Here is a 17,117-nt window from a genome sequence, read left to right on the forward strand (position 1 = left end):
CATCTGGTGGAAAGCGCTTGAAAAGGTTACACTTGGTAAGAAGCTTATTCAAAGAGCGTCTCTCTTTGGCATCTCCGGTGCACTACGGACTATTCCAACAATAGAACTTAGCGTAATTTTAAACATAGCACCAGCGGGCATTGCCAATAAGGGAAACTAGGTATTTGAAGTAATCCGAAAAATTACACACCGAAATTCCGGTCTCCTTCAACCACATTCATGAAATCTTCGATCACTGTGTCGCCGAGGCTACACGTGTGGCTTTTTTCTCTGCTCACCTCACGACGAGGGATAGGAGAATGGGAATAAGTTTCTGGAGAAGAGTGAAAGAAGCACTTTAAAGGATGGATTGAAGCTAAGAGAGAAGGTGGAAGTAGAGCTTTCTGTACCTGTAGGCTACCGGATTACTGCTACGAAGTGCAGGCTCTTTCAAGGAGTTGTGCATTCACTCCGACAGCAGAGCGGTTGCACTAGTGCTGAGCTCTCTAATTATGCGTTCAAAGCAAATTAAAATCAAAGGAGTGTCTGTCCCTACCAGAAATAGTATCAAGTTCCTTCATTATCAGACTCGTTGGGGTGTCTGGTCAAGCAGTATCACTGACAACTGCAAGGGTGCGTTAGTCATAGGAGAGACCATTGCCCTCGTCAACATCGGAATAAGACTGAGTTGAATAATAATTGAGGCTTTACGTTCTAGGACTGAACTGATAGACCTCGCGTGCGTCTAGCAGGCGCTAGTCGATGATCCTTTGGCTTAGAAGCAGCAAAATTCATCTTGCCACATTCGGAAGTGCTCTTACTGGACATGGTCCAATAGACATTCATGCGGTATGGCTAAAAGCTAAAAATTGCGACGGACGCAAGTTCTCAAAGTTGAATGCAGGAGGGTGAGGTGGAAACATCCGAGCACTTTCCTCTCCTTTGTCCAGCCTCAACGTCTTAACTTCGAGAAACCTAAAGACATAGCAGAAACTGAAATTTGATATCTGAACAAAGGCTCAAAGCGCTTGTCGATATACGAGAATCTTATAATATATTATATTACGTAAGAGTTTTAAATACTACAATGGACCCACATTCTAATCTGTCCAAGTAACATCCCTGTTAGGGCCAACCTCTGAACCTAACCTAACCGATGATCCTCTTTCACCAATTAATTATTTTTCATTAACACTACGCTAATATTCCTCAGATTAGTTTCTCCCATCCCTGAGGCTCTGATCAAACCACATATACTATTCATATCCAAGGAAATAAATGGCTTTTAGGTTAAATTATTAATTTCATCAGTGAAGATTTCCGTAATATGAAGCGATGTCCTATAAGAAAATAACACAGCTATTTGCCTGAATCTTCACACCGTTCCTCTGTTTGATCTCTATACAAACCTCCATTTAGTATCTTCGGCGATATGGCTACACTGCCTAGTTTGCTCTGTGGCAGCGTGGCGCCTAATTCTTGTAGAATTCAAAAGTGTTTTGTGCCAGAATAAATTCGAACGATGCGCGACGACATGTTGTCTGCATAATTGCGGCGACAGCCTCAGCGCTGTAAGGCTAATTAATTTAGTTTAGACTAGCACTGAAGTTTTGCTTTATTTTCCCGAACTCTTTCGCGACGTGAGTGCGCACTGAGGTGAGCAAACTCTGCGGCCGCAACCTTTGTTGCTGGCGTCAACCTGATTTCTTCGATAATCACCAAATTACATATGTGTGTGTGTATGTGTATAGTATGTGTCTGTAATTGAGTGCACGTATCGTCCATTTTCTTGGTCAAATGATCGAACTGCCGCGACGAGTGCAACAATGTCTTCGAAACAGCGTCTGAATTAGCAGCCAGCACAACAACAACAATAGCTCATATCAGCATAGTTGAAGAAATAACGGCAATTTGACCGCAGTGGCACGTTAAAGATTTTTCACATTCGAAAAATTAGCGAAACTATGCAACGCCAAAAGGCGCAACCGTCAATAGCGTGCCGCATGCAGCCGCAGTGGAAGGTGAATGGGTGGGGCGAGCGCTGCCAACAGGTAGACACGCTGTGCTGGCGCAAGCAAATAAAAGTGCCACCGACTTGTCTCGGCCGAATGCATTATTGCACCCCAACGACAGGCATTTCCTCAATTGCCGGTGCGCCGCTGAGTTGGTCGAAATGCGGCCGCCGTGGGACTAAGGTGTGCGCTGCCTCCTGTCGACGTGCCGAGTGGCAGCTTGTCTGCGCGGCCCGAAGGTAGCGCTTGCCAAAATGTCAAGTGTTAGTGTATTTTCAGCCGTCACAGTGCTGATGGATGCTCGAGCGCAATAGCTGCCCTGTCTAGCGCTGATTTCGGGTGCATTATAGGCGCCTGCTTGGCGTCACATTGGCTTTTCGCTGCCCAGTCCGGTGTTCAGCGCTAATTTCAGCCGCACAGCAGTTCCCTTAGCGAAGCGCAGACAATTATAATTTCTACAGAGACTCTCTGTGCAAATTTACGCCCATCTGCACGTCAGGTGCGCACACATACTACATACAAGTACATAGATGTGTCGAAATGCTCAGCTATGCATTTTACTTAGTCTATTACAGTGTTCGTATATATTTTTATATTTATTGCTTTGTGCACCTTTTCTTTGAATTTTATGCAAATTTAACGCACAAATCTTTACTAGGAATTTCCCGAAACACAGCGCCACGCTAATTTCAAGTGATGCACATTTCCTTCGCTAAGCGCAATCATTTAGAAATATTAATTCTGAAAATGTAAACTAAACTGCACTCACTAAATTTGGGGCACAGTGTGTTAGCGCCAATGAAACTCTAGTCAAAAAATATATTCTTTTATAGCAATATTAAGTATGAAAATTTTAAGGTTAGAATCGAGGTTTTTCGTTAGACAAGGAAATAGGTTTGATTGGCATGCAAAGGCATATTCTTTTGAGGATTGATTAATTGAGGGATAAATGAATCTGGCATGTATAAATAGAAGTGTAACTTGGAACTTCATAACATTTACTCTTACTTTCAAGGTATTCTTTCGCAATAGATAATGTCGTAATTCCCCGAAAATCATTTACAGAGAGCCATTTTATGAAGCCGATTAATTTTGTCTATATGACGCTTCGGACTGAGTAGGCAATTGAGAAGTAAAGTCCTCTCTCGACGAAATAAACCAAACTCTATAAGTTACTCTTTATTCCCGGCTTGCTACATGGTGCAGAAACATGAACGATGACGACATCTGATGACTCGACATTACGAAGGAACGAAGATGAGAAAGGTTCTTTATTCGATGGAACGATGAGCTGTACGAGTTATACGACCACATTGACATAGTTCAGCGAATTAAAAGACAATAACGAATGAGGAATGGATGAAAACGCTCCAGCTCTGAAAGTTTTCTACACCGTACCCGCTAGAGAAGGAAGAAGACCTCCACTGGGTTGGAGAGATCAGGTGGAGAAGGACCTAGCTGCACATGTTATAGGCGCCAAATTGCTGATAGAAGAAATGATTGGAGATTTTTTATATAGCGGGTCCCAAACTCAGCGCACAACCCTAGGGTGGGGTGACTCGCATCCTCACTTTAGCTCGCCTTCAAACGGATGTTCCTTGGCTACCCAGAGGATACCTGGTCTAAGACCGAAAGTCGTGAGTTACGTGAGCCGTATGTGAAGTAATCGTTTCTGGCTACTCTCAAGTGAATGGCGCTCAGAGAACTTTCCTCACTTTCGTGAACTTCTCTAGACGACTCCATCATCCAAAATAATATTACAAGTATATCATGTTTTATTCGGCTACACGAGGTACTGTAGGGTTTTGAAGACTATTTGGGGAATTTGGGGGAACAACAAGTAGGATTAATTGAAGAGAGTGCCAGTTGTCAAATATTCAGATCCGAATTATCCACAAAAGGATAAAAAATCAACAACAACTTAATTTCTTCGATATTTGCGAATTTTTGCCGACTATCGAAATATTGCTGCTTTTTGCAATGGCAACACAAATTTAGCTTCTTTTTGCGCCCACTGTAAGAGTGTGGCAACGTTCATATTACGAAGCGCTGAAAGCTAGAACTACTGACCCCACACAATGCGTTCAATGTTTATATTTTCATACACGATAACAAAAACAACAACATGCCATATATTTAAAAACAAAAAGGAAAAAAATAAATTTTTGGATATTAAAATATTACGGTAATACAAAAACAAACATACAAACATTTAAAATTGAATTCTGGAAATTTGCGTTTTATGAACTCAAAAACACTAAAACGGTATTTTTTGCAAATGCTTTAAATATTTATGAAAACATAAAACACATTTCTCAAATTTAAAATGTGGGTTTCCGAGAAGAAAGACTTCATAATGCCAGATCTTACATAACGGAAATTTCTTAGTTCATAATTTCATAAAATATTGAAATGTAGAATGCTTTTTAGCGATAGAAGAGCAAACATATTTTACTTCATAATTATATTTCATTGCAAAATTTCACGCAAATTTTTTCCACGAAATCACTCAAATAAAGTTGCATAATTCATTGAAAAACCCCCAAAAACACCATACCGACAACAAATGCCTTCAGCGCGTTTGCAGCTACGGCGATAAGCGCATAAGGTAGCATATTCTAAACGGTCAATAAATATGAATTTTTCATGGCGCTGCAACCCGAATCAACATCGAGCACTTACACATGCCGTTACATGAAAATTAGGTGGCAAACGACACTCAACACGCCTCGAGTGGCAATTCTCTAAGGTGGCATATGCGGCCCTCAAACCACAATCAAAGAACTTTGCAAGTTGAAATCGAAGCTTCGACCAACACACGTTCGCCATTCAGCGCGCGTATCGATAATGTTGTTGCTGACGCCGATATGCTTTTTGTTGTACTTGGCCATTAACGCACTGATACCACGCACCGGTGCGCTTCGCATCTTGCAGCCTGGATTTTTTATAACGAGCTCCCAAGAGTAAAATATAATCGTAAAGCAAACGTAACGTAACATACTTACAGGCGCAGAGCACACTCTAGCATACTTATGCGCTGCTATGCATGCACATCGAGGCATGTATGTGAGGCTGATAAGTATTTGCTTACGTGCTGCTTCCTACGCAACCGTTATCCTGCCGCAGTGGTCGAACATATTAAAAGCACATTATGTTGCGGCAAATCACTGAGAATGCCATTCGATGACTACAGATTGCGAACGTGTTTCACGGGTGTTCGATATTCGATATCTACCTCCATTGCTTTCCTGCAGCGCCTTATTTCGTTGTAATGAGCTTGCGGTTGGAAACTGAGTTTATGTTATAAAGTTTCGAATATTTTACTCTTAATTTTAAATCGCATAGAGAGAGAATATTCGCTTAACTTTGTTCTTAAAACACTTGTTTCACTTTTCTGCACAATATCCAGGCATTTTTCAAAACTAAATACAATTACCAGGATTTAAGAGCCTTATAAAATCAGGCCATCATCACTATCATTAGGATTCATGGACTGTGGTTCAAACCTTATGTGGGATACCGCTTATGATTAAGAAGTAAATTCGCTGTTTGTTGTGAAACCTTGTTCTCTCAATACTCCTAGGTTGCTTTCCACTTATTTTTGTTCCAGTAAATATTATTTGCATACTCTTGTACAACCCCCAGAAGTGATCGAGTGACTGATACTCAGAGCATAGTAAGATTATGGAAGGAACATTCCTCCAGGCTGCTGAATGACAGTGAGAGCATAGCTCCAGGAAATACTGAACCTGATTCAATAATCGATGACGATAGAGAAGTACGAATTACAATTACCCGTCCGAAGAAAAACAAAGCGGCGATGGCTGATGGATTGCCGACCGAGCTATTCAAATATAGCGCCGAAGAACTGATAAAGAGCATGCATCAGGACGAAGCCAAGCCCGATGATTGGAACTTAAGTTCCTCTACCCAAACCAAAATAGAGTGACCCCAAAATCTGAGCCAACTACCGTACGATAAGGCTCCTTAACATCGAATATAAGCTTCTATCGAGCGTATTGTGTGAAAGATTAAAGCCCACCTTTAACAAACTGATTGGACCGTATCAGTGGTGCTTTAGACTTGGCAAATCAACAACCGAACAGATATTCACCATGCGTCAAGTCTTGGAAAATACCCGTGAAAAAGAAATCGACACACACCACCACTTCGTCTATTTCAAAGCAGCTTTTGACAGCACCAAAAGGAGATGCCTTTATGCCGCGAGGTCTGAACTTGGTATCCTTTTAAAACTAATGGGGTTGTGTAAACTGACGTTGAGTAACACCAAAAGCACAGTCAGAATCGGGAGAAACCTCTCCGAGCCATTCGATACCAAACGAAATTTCAGACAAGGAGGCTCCCTATCGCGTGACTTCTGCTGGAGTAAATAATTCGAGCTGCAAAACTTAATCAAGCAGGTACAATCTTCTAAAAGAGTGTACAGCTGCTGGCCTTCGCTTCAACAACCGCGCCGTAAGTTCTAATTTCTCCAAACTGGATAAGGAACCAGAGCAAATGGATCAGGTAGTGAACGAGAGCAAGACGAAAATTCTCCTGTCATCAAAGAAACAGTCGTCGCACTCGCGACTAGGCTCCAACGTCACTGTTAACAGTCATAACTTCGAAGTTGTAGATAATTTCGTCTATCTTGGAACCAGCATTAACAGCAACAACAATGCCAGCCTCGAAATCCAACTCTGGCCAACAGGTGCTACTTTGGACTGAGTAGGCAATTGAGAAGCAAAGTCCTCTCTCGACGAACATAAACAAAACTCATTACTACCGTTCCTGCTTTATGAGGCAGAGGCATGGACGATGTCTACGCCAATAAAGAATAAATATTATTTGTAAAATTTTTAATGGTTTTCTGGGAAATAGAGGATGAACCGAGTCCCAAGGTAATATTTCCATTTAACGAATTTAAGAACGAACGACATAACGTCAGTCGGATAAGCAGAGATCCCCACATGTTTGGTATTGGAACTATCGATTTTAAATGAGAGTTAACCCTTATTGGGCGCAGCAAAAGCAGCTAGAAGAAACTTCTTTGCATAAAACCCTCTTCGAACTGAATTCAAAACACTTCTTCCGAGGTGATATGAAAACTTTTTAAACCAGCTAACTAATACAATAACGTAAGACAAAGTAAACGACGAAAATGCCCAGCTTGAATATTCACCTAAGAATTTTGCTATTCAGAAAAGTATTTCATAAAATTTCGCCAATCAACAAAATATTGACTAACTGCAGACGATTATTTATGCGTTCCAATTAATGGAAGGCCCACTTCCGACATGATGGCAGACAGTGGCGCCAAAATCGCCGGCCTCCCAATTACTGCGCTGCATCAACAGCCCGGCGGACAAGGCAGGGCAAGAAATTCGCTTATGGCTAAATTTCTCATTACCCCTCCCGCACACACACACACCCAGTGTTTATGCCCATGTGCATGTGTGAACATGTGCAGACTGCCAAGAAACGGCGGTGCTGGGCCTTCAGATTAGCTAAATTACGACAGACGGACATTCATTTGTGTACTACGAGCAAATAACGGCAAATAAAGAAGACTCGAAGATTACCTCAGTTGCCAGCATTCAGAAATTGTGCGCCGCTGCTTACACAAGCGTCGTCGAGTGTGTATATGATATGTGTTAGTATGTGTGCGCTGGTATGTAAATTCACATCTGTCGCTTGGCATTCGGACGACACGGCAGTTTCACTTAGAAATATCCACGAAATTACGAAAATAATTGGAAACTATTAATTTAATTGAACACATGCGCCATTTCGGCGGAATTAACCGATCTGTACATAAGCACAACACACTCACACGAACATACAGTTACATAAGAGCATATACTTTGCGAAATCGCTTAAGCTGCTAAGTCAGCTGCTGCTTTTGCTTTTGTTTTTGCGTTGCCGCGATTGGCTATTGCTGCTGCGCCAAAAGCGAGCGCTCTGTCACCTATGAGTTTCGCGTGGCGTTGCTGCCAAAGAGACAGCAATTAATTTTAACTATGCCACATGTGCCACAAACCATCCGCACTCCTCCCACCACCGTCGCGCCCACAAATCTAGAATATATCGCCATCAAATCGCCGATTTGCCCAATTTTCTTTGTGTCCGTTCGAAGAATGAATGAATTTCTTCTGCCGCGAAATCCACGAAAACGCGCGGTAACGGCTGTTCGCGATCTGACTTAATTGTACTTAAGTAGCTGTAAAGTACAAATGAATTAAAATTTATTTTAATATGATACCATAATTATGAATGAAATTTTCGTTGCCGTCAACTATTTTATTCTTCACAAAATTCTGGTTTTTGAAAGACTCTTTTGGCGTTTCGTAATATTTTAGAACATCCTATGCTAAATCTCTTTAGAATTTACTCCTAGTGGTCATCTAAAAAGGTTTCGCTTACTTGATAAATTTAAGTACATCAAGCCCATGACAACGCACATAGATTTCTCCATCTGTATAAGGATCATACTTTAGGCCTCTTTCGTGGCCTCGACTATTAGAAATTATTCTCAGAAATCATTGCTTAGTTTACTCATAGAGGCTCTCGTCAGTTTTTATAGCATCGTTTCCTAAAAAACCACATTTAAAATACTACTCATCTCTGAACTCCCTTCCAGACTATCCCCCGTTCGAAAGACTAAGCTTAGTGATAGTCTAAAAGATGTTTTGTCGATATGTGAAAATTTGATCTCTGTCGCAGGGAATAAATTCAATACCTAAGACAGCCCAAATTCAATTAACCCAGGAAAAGAAATCTATGTAGCTGGAGTGTGCACGAATACCATTTGGCTTGAACAGACGGAGTCACATCCCACACATCGCATCAATCAATAGATTTGTTCAGAGAACACTTCGGTGAGCAGCAAATTTTGGGCCGGTCGAGTGCCCACCAAGATCGTGTGATATCACACCGTTAAACTTTTTGCTGTGGGGATATGTAAAGTCTAAAGTATATGCGGAAGTATGTCGTTCGTGAGTTACCACTCGAAATGCTCGAACGAGTCATCAAAAATTGGACTCAACGGATGAACCATCTGAAACGTACCCACGGCCAACATTTCAAAGAAATAATCTTCAAAAAATAACTGCCAAAGAATGTTGTTTCGAATGATAATAAACATTCCTCATAAAATTCGAATTTTCTGTGTTGATTTTTTTATGAACGAATCACTCTCTTTTTTTGGAAATTCTTAGCTTATAGCGATCCTTTCTCATGATCGAGATTCTACCATCATCAGTGATTTGAACTGAGCTAGAGCAGAAGTAGAATACTTTCAATGCCTGCTTCTTCTGGATAGAGCTACAAGCAGTCTTGTGACATCACCTTACTGCACTAGAATAAAAACTGCCTCCAATACCGTGAGAAACTTCCAAGAAGACAACATTGAAGCTTCAAGTAAAACACGGAGTTTACTTCCTTCGCACAAGTGCAGTTCGCGTGCTTTCCCACATTAAGCGCGTAGAGTCAGCGACTTGGGAATACCAGAAGCTATTAATTGTACATTCAAGTATTAATTTAATCAAATATTAAATCAACAACAGCATTTTCAGCAGCAACAGTTTCGGTTGAGGAGCAACAACAACAGCGGTGTATGTGGTGAGTAAACGCCAGCCTGCCAGTACCCTTGGGCATTGGGTGGCAAGGTGACTTGCTGAGCTGCATGATGCTGCAAATGAACGCTTTTCCACAGCCGAAAGTGTTAGTAGGAAAAACGAGCGACTGCGCTTCGGCGACAGGAGTGGCACGAACAGTTTGCACGCGGCGCCCGTTGCGAGCGTGTAATTAAGGCAGGTTAGCAGTTGTTGTTGTTGCGAGTGGAGTGTTCAAGTGATTGTTGTAATTACGGCGCTTGTAAACGATGAAGAATGGACCACGTGCGTTGAAATCGACTACGGCAGTGAGCGGAGAGATCGCGCAGCCCCGTTTCTAATCATTTCACCGCTGCAACTGACAACCCTTGGCGGCAGCAATAACAACTACAACCACCGCGTAAATGATAGTAGTAATGAAGTATAAAAATAAATGGGTAAAAAAACGAATTATTTATGGACGTGGCACTAAAATTATTTATGAACGCGCGAGTGTGTGTGTGTGTGTGCGCGCACTCGAGAGTCATCAATGCTAAGTGGTGTTCTCTATTGCCGCGCTGTTGTTGTTCCCAAAATGAATTTCTAATGTCCCTGCAATTGCATGTGTGTGTGTGTGTGTGTTTGAGTGTGTGTGAAATGATGTTTTGGCCGCCGGGTCTCTCGAGATGGGCGTCAACGACGTGCAACACGCCGCACGCACACAATGCAGACTCAATTGCTGCCGCATCTCACACTCCCCACTCACCGCGCTCGCTCTATCACTGGCGGCCACTTCAGCTGTCAATGCCGTGTTGTTATTGTTGCTTTGTACTTTTTAAGGATATTACTTTTTTTGAAGTGTGTTGTTTGCCCATCCAAAGGATATTAATGAAATAATTTTAACCTTAAAAACGTAAACAATCTACGACAGAGCATATGTATGTGTGTTTATATTCGTTTATCGAAGTCAGAATCACCCTTAAGCAAATTATGGCTTAGCATATTTAAATTATCTGGCGTAAGTGGGAAAGGCACACAAGAAACATTATTTCTCTTTTATATGTATTTTTATACTCACATATTCCTATTAAGAATAAATCCATTATGTTTGCATTTATCTAGTTGAATAATGCTACTTATGTGTATATTACACCATTTCGTTCGATAATTTTTTTATAATTTTCAATGCCACTCTCATAGAAATCCTCGTCCAGTTTGAAAAAACTGGGGCATTCGTTTTTCGCAAGTTTCTCTTAAGTCGAATTTTTCACCATCAAAATAATTTGTCATAGTCAGAACAGATAGTAATCACTGTGCTGGTGCCATACCATAAGGTGGGTGCTTAAGAACCTCACAATGAGCTTCTTCCAAAGCTTCCGTCAAGTCACTACCTGGCCCAAGCTGGGCGTTTTTCGGCGGTTGTTTTGTTCAGATAGTTCGATTCTCGAGAGCACATCTCCGCAGTAAAAGCTTGGTCGCATAAGATGATCTCCCTCCAAACATTTAGCGAGACCTTCCTGACTGTCAATTTTGGCTTGGAAAGCCTTCATATCAGCTCACCGGAATACGAACACGACCAATTTTGTTAGACTTTGCCTTTAGTAACCCAGTTTTTGTCACCAGAAACTAACCGCTTCGGAATTGGTAAATTTGGAAATTTTTTGGACGTGGCCCTTGTCGGTAGAATTTAATGGTCGTACATAACATGTTCGTCTTTAGTTCATTTTAGATCCACTTTGAGCTCGATGTGTCACTTCTAAACGTTTTCTTCTGCACGAGAATATTCGTTCTGTAAACAAATGTTTATGCAAGAACTTTGCTCAACAAAATCTCCATTACTTTATTGAAACCAACTTTTTGAGATCTGTTCAGAAATTGCCAACCTAATCCATATGATTCTACTCCAGATCCGAATGACCAATTAGGAATCAACGTCAACGCGTTATTGACGATAAAGACCATATTGAAAAAAGAGGGCAAAACTCCGGCCGAGAGAATGGTCTTCATTAGACGCTATGTTGGGGACCACATGAACAAAATATCATAAACTTCTGCACAGAAAAGGCAACAAAAGGTAGCACTCCATTCATTTATGTAATCGAGAAATCTGAAATTAAAATTCATTATCTCAATACAACCTAAATCTCTATCTGGGGGAGACATAACCTCCATGATCCCTACATCATCTCTACACTTTGCAACATGTTTTTATTTCTTTACTTTGCACTTGATTTTCTTCCTAACACAATTTGCATACAGTTTTTTTAAAGATGATTCGCAAATATGCATAAGTACTCCAATAAATGTAACGGTAAATAATTTCAAGTTTCATATTCATCATGTTGCACGCGACCTTATTGACTGAGCAATTATTTACCCGCTCAAAAGCAAATCTCCAAAAAATTGCCTACTTAATGCCTGTTTGTGCAACAGCAGCTACCAACTTCAAGTAAAAAACGGAAAATATTAAAACAAATTCATAAAAAATGCAACATTTATTTGCGGTGCTTCATAGAAACGTGTTGACTCAGCGGCTACATTTGTTGTTCGAATTAAAAAAAAATACAGTTACGAGCGCCGCAGTGACACGTTAAATTAAAAATAATTTTTTCAACACGCGTCCAAAATATTTTCACTCATTTTTTGACAATTTTTAAGAATAAAATTTGGATTGAGAGAACCTTTCGGCGACCTTTCATAGTAATTGTGCAATGAGACGCTTGCTGGTTAACGGTAAGCAGTCAAAATGTCACGTCAAATGACGCGTGATGTTCGGATGAAGATGCTGCGGCGGTCGGTAATTAATAATCACTGCTACTGTCACACCGTTACTTAGGGGTGATTCTCGATTTCTAACCACTTAGTTTCCGTGGACGCACTCACTCGCGGCTTTTCCATCAAATTCGTTATTTATTCAAGTGTTAAACAGCATTTTTCCTACTCAAATACAACTTTTACACTTTTCCACATTAATTTGAGAGGTCGGTGTTTGGGCTGCCAGGCAGCTGAGGTTATTCTTTTTTCCTTTTTTTGCGTGAAATTAATCTTTTTTCTTCATTCGCGTTTCACGAGCGCGGTCCACGGCGCTATGAAAAATGAGACACCTTCTAGCCGTTAGCTGAGAACTTTGAAAGTTTTCCACTCTTTTCTAATTTTTCCGATTCTTCTTTGGCTTTTTTTCATAGCGCCTTCAAACATTTTCATTCGCAATCAATCCTTGTAATTGCAACTTTTCTTGACGGCGGGTGTATTTGTTCGAAAAAATTGAAATTCCCATGAAAAACGTAGCTTCAAATGAGAAATATGCCAACAAAAAACACACAAAGTACATCAACTCTATGTAAAATCTCGAAAATAGAAGTAAACGACACGTTAAAAATCAGCAGCAACGGTGGTGGGGGAGGCGAGTGGCCGCGGAAGCGCAACAGAACTGTCGGGGGAAAATGAGAAAGTTTAATATTACTAATCACAGTAAAGCAATTAGGTGGAAAATGATTTTTTCTTTCGGTTTTTCAGCGAGTAGTTTTCTTCAACAATTTCGCTACGCGGTTTTCCCAGTTTCCTTTTTCTTTCGCGCATGAAAGGTGGCCCGCGGTGGTGCAAGTGATATCCGGCGCTACAACCCGCTCGGTGGCCACCGTTTCTTGCCTTACTGCAGTCTTGGCGCTCTTCCTTGCACCCAAATTTATTTACTTTTCACTTCCATTTGGTTCATCTTCGCTTTGCTGGCTGCTTTTTTACAAATTAGTTTCAATTTGTGCAATTTAGTTTTCTCCAAAGCTTCTGCTGTTTTAGAAAAATTTTCAATTTCACTGAAGTTATTAATCAACGCACCGAAGAAGCAAATAAAGCAGAATATTGCGTACTTTGCCTTCGCACCGCGAGCTCCGAGCTCCGAACGGACTGCATGACTTGGTGCGGGATTGGCTGATCTGCACCTCTCCTTGGTGCGGAGGCTAACGAATATTACTGTGTAAAAGAAGTCGCTTTAAATATCGCTTTAAAAAGGTTCAGGAATATAATATTTAAATTGCAATGTAATGCAGTTGACATTGATTATATTGAAAAGCTCAATTCACTTCACACAATCAAAGTATATCAGCTCATTGCGTAGTTCGCTGGAAATCAACTTCCAATAGCTATCCAACTTTCGGTCTCGAATGGTCAAGGAAACGATTCATGATTTTCTTTTCATAAGAAAAGCATATTTGAACTACTTTTATAGACATTATTAAGATATTATCTATATTTTAAGTCCGTTTCGGTTATAGTAGCCCAGTTCGCGATCTTTCGTCCGAATATAAGCAGTTGAAAGGTTCTTCTTCTTCTTCTTTACTGGCGTAGACACCGCTTACGCGATTATAGCCGAGTCAACAACAGCGCGCCAGTCGTTTCTTCTCTTCGCTACGTGGCGCCAATTGGATATTCCAAGCGAAGCCAGGTCCTTCTCCACTTGGTCCTTCCAACGGAGTGGAGGTCTTCCTCTTCCTCTGCTTCCCCCGGCGGGTACTGCGTCGAATACTTTCAGAGCCGGAGTGTTTTCCAGAAAAAATATATCAAACAGCTCTCAGCACAATGTTTCCAGTCTGAGGTTCCGATTAAAAGTTCCCAAAAATAGTTTTTTAGCAGCCATCAATGACATCGCGTAGGTTAACATGGAATCGGCTCAAAATTAATGAAGAAATGATACTCTCTATTACTCAATTGCGAATGTACATATCCGATAGATCACAGAAGCGGATAGTTAAGGTTGATAAGGCCCCATCAGCTATCTAACAGTTTACATCGAAAATACTGTTGCATCATCACAAAGTTTGAAACATTTAATATCGAAAAAGAAGATACTGACATTATTATTGAATATGGTTAACAAAAAAAAAAAAAATAAAAAAAATAAAATAGCGCACCAAACTGCCTAATTAATATCGACATGACAAATTGACAAATTCGTGTTTTAAATTTCCGATACACAAATTTCAACAATTTTTTAACACAAAATACCGCTTAAGTGTTGCTATATAAAGAAACATTGAGGTGTAGCGCCCATTTCTCTCGTCAAATATGAGGGAGCTGACTTTTACAGACTTTTATATCTAGTACACACCTAGTAGGAAATATAAGGCTTTCAGATTTCGTAAACTTAAAATTTCACTGGAAAGTTCGAATAATACACATTGGTTAAGGTTAATATAGTCTATATTACACTCACCCCTTATCATAAATATCACTCACCTTGTGAACATATAGAACTTCATTCGAACGCTCAAACATTTCCTAGAGACTGTGCTGTTGTTTATACTTTATTAAGTTGGTGTTAATTAGCGAGTGCGTGTTGGTTTAGAGACACTTGTGAACACTTACACACACACACATACATATATGGCTAAGTTTTAACGCGCACATGAGCGTATTTGTCACAGAGCTCATTTCCATATGTTGCCGCAACTATTTCACTTAGCATGGGTAGTACTATTCTGTTTTGGATTTTCCCCATTTTTTGTAGAACATTTTAATGATGCGCAAAAAGTTAATTTTTCATTGGTGTCTTCTTGACAGTCGCCAGCGACTTTTCTTCCTTCCTCGTGCGATCTGTGTTAAGTAATGTGCTGCTATGTACAGCTGCGTGAAATTAGCGACGGAGTATCATTAGCGTAAATTAGTTATACAACTAAGGACGTACTACAAATTTAGTTATACACATACACAGATATTGTCAAATATATATATATGTAAGTGTGATGAGTGGACTATACTTTATAGACTTTAAATAAGATCTATCATATGGTAAAGTGGGTTGGAAGGGAAAATAGAACTTAACAAAATATCATATCGTATTCATCGATAACGAGGCAAGTAGCCTGTGCAGCTCAGAGCCCTTGTGTTTATTAATGGGATGTGCCTCATGGTCTATAAAAAGTTCCTAAGGTTGCAATATCGATAATTTTCCTGCATACTGAATTCGACAAATGCCTAGCAAGTATTCGGCAAGAACAACATTGCCTACACCAATGCATTTCACTGGAAAATGCTGTAACGACAGAGCGCGTTCTATGCTGGCAGCATTAACAAATGGTCAATGTCCATAACACAAGTTATGAACTAGAGTCGAATGGACTATAGTGCATAACTATGTTATGTGTAAGAATTTTCTAAAAATCAACACATTTTTGGCTAATAACCTATAGTACATTCTTGTATCTTAAAATCATTATTCAAATAGAAGAAAGGTACGAAAAAAAATTAATTTATCTGTCTATTGCTGTACGGTTGTTCAATTTTATCAAAAACACAAGCCTACAAATGGCACAAAATCTTCAAGGCAGAGAGATCGTAGAATACATATTCCGTTCTGCACGACCTTCGACTTCGGATGCAAATATTAAAAAAGTGAAGTGTTAGAGAGATGGCAAAAAGGGCTTGACAAGTCTGTTAGAATGATTTTGGCGAATATTTTATGTATGAAACGAGTTCTTGCCTGTCGGTATATGCATGCTCATTTGTCGGATCCGTCGATATTCGACCGCTAGAGCATATATGTAGTTGCAATTTAAACTGACCGATCGGATTCAAGAGTTTGTTTGCTTTTTCTTTTGGCGAGGTATCTTCACGAAAAATGACCGATCGGAAAAAAGCCTTTGATTTGTGGATAGTATTGTAGATTTTGTGTTACCAAAATTAACGTTTTACATTCCGTCGTTTTCTGAATAATTCATGCCAACTGCACAAGCATGTCTTATTTGGATAAAGGTGTCAGTTCCTATTTTCTTTCACGTACCACTATCGCCTGTAGTGACTTGCAGGAAAAGAGAGAATGAGAAGAATGGTTCAGTAGACCCAAATCGATTCCAAATATATCAATGGAAAAGTTCCTGGCCTGCCATAGTAAAACACATTTTTTGCCAAAATTCGTTTTTTTTAGTTAATATAATTCCGTTTAAGGATGAGATACAGATCACAGCGACCTTCCAACTTTCCTTTGCTTCAAAATAGGCATCAGTTTCTGCGATCACCTCTTCGTTCAACGAAAATTTCTTCACAGCGAGCATGCTTTTGAGATCTGTGAACAGGAAATAGCTGAGGCTAGATCTGGAGAATACGATGGATGTCATCGTTTTCACTGATTTGTGACACAGTATATTACCATTACGAAACAGCACTTTCTTTTTCTTCAAATGCGGCCGGCGATTTCCTCTTTCAAACGGTCCAATAACGCTATGCAATGAGCGTTATTGATGGTTTTCCATTTCCAAGGTAGTCAATAAAAATTATACCATGCGCATCATGCAATAAACACGCCTTAACCTTGCCAGCCGATTATTGCGTTTTTCTTCACTTTGCAGCAGATTCATCGTGTGGAGTCCACTCGTATGACTTAGAAGTAAAGTGATGGAGCCATTACTTATTCATTGTTAGATATCGATGCAAAATCTTGGCCCATCTTCAACTCGCAATTTTTTGTTTCAAAGTAAGAGCTCGGACAGAGCTTTCTTATACCAAAATATTAGTGAATAATTCATAAACACGAAGCATTTGA

The sequence above is a fragment of the Bactrocera tryoni genome, chromosome 1 (assembly GCF_016617805.1).
Source record: "Bactrocera tryoni isolate S06 chromosome 1, CSIRO_BtryS06_freeze2, whole genome shotgun sequence".
NCBI lineage: Eukaryota > Metazoa > Arthropoda > Insecta > Diptera > Tephritidae > Bactrocera > Bactrocera tryoni.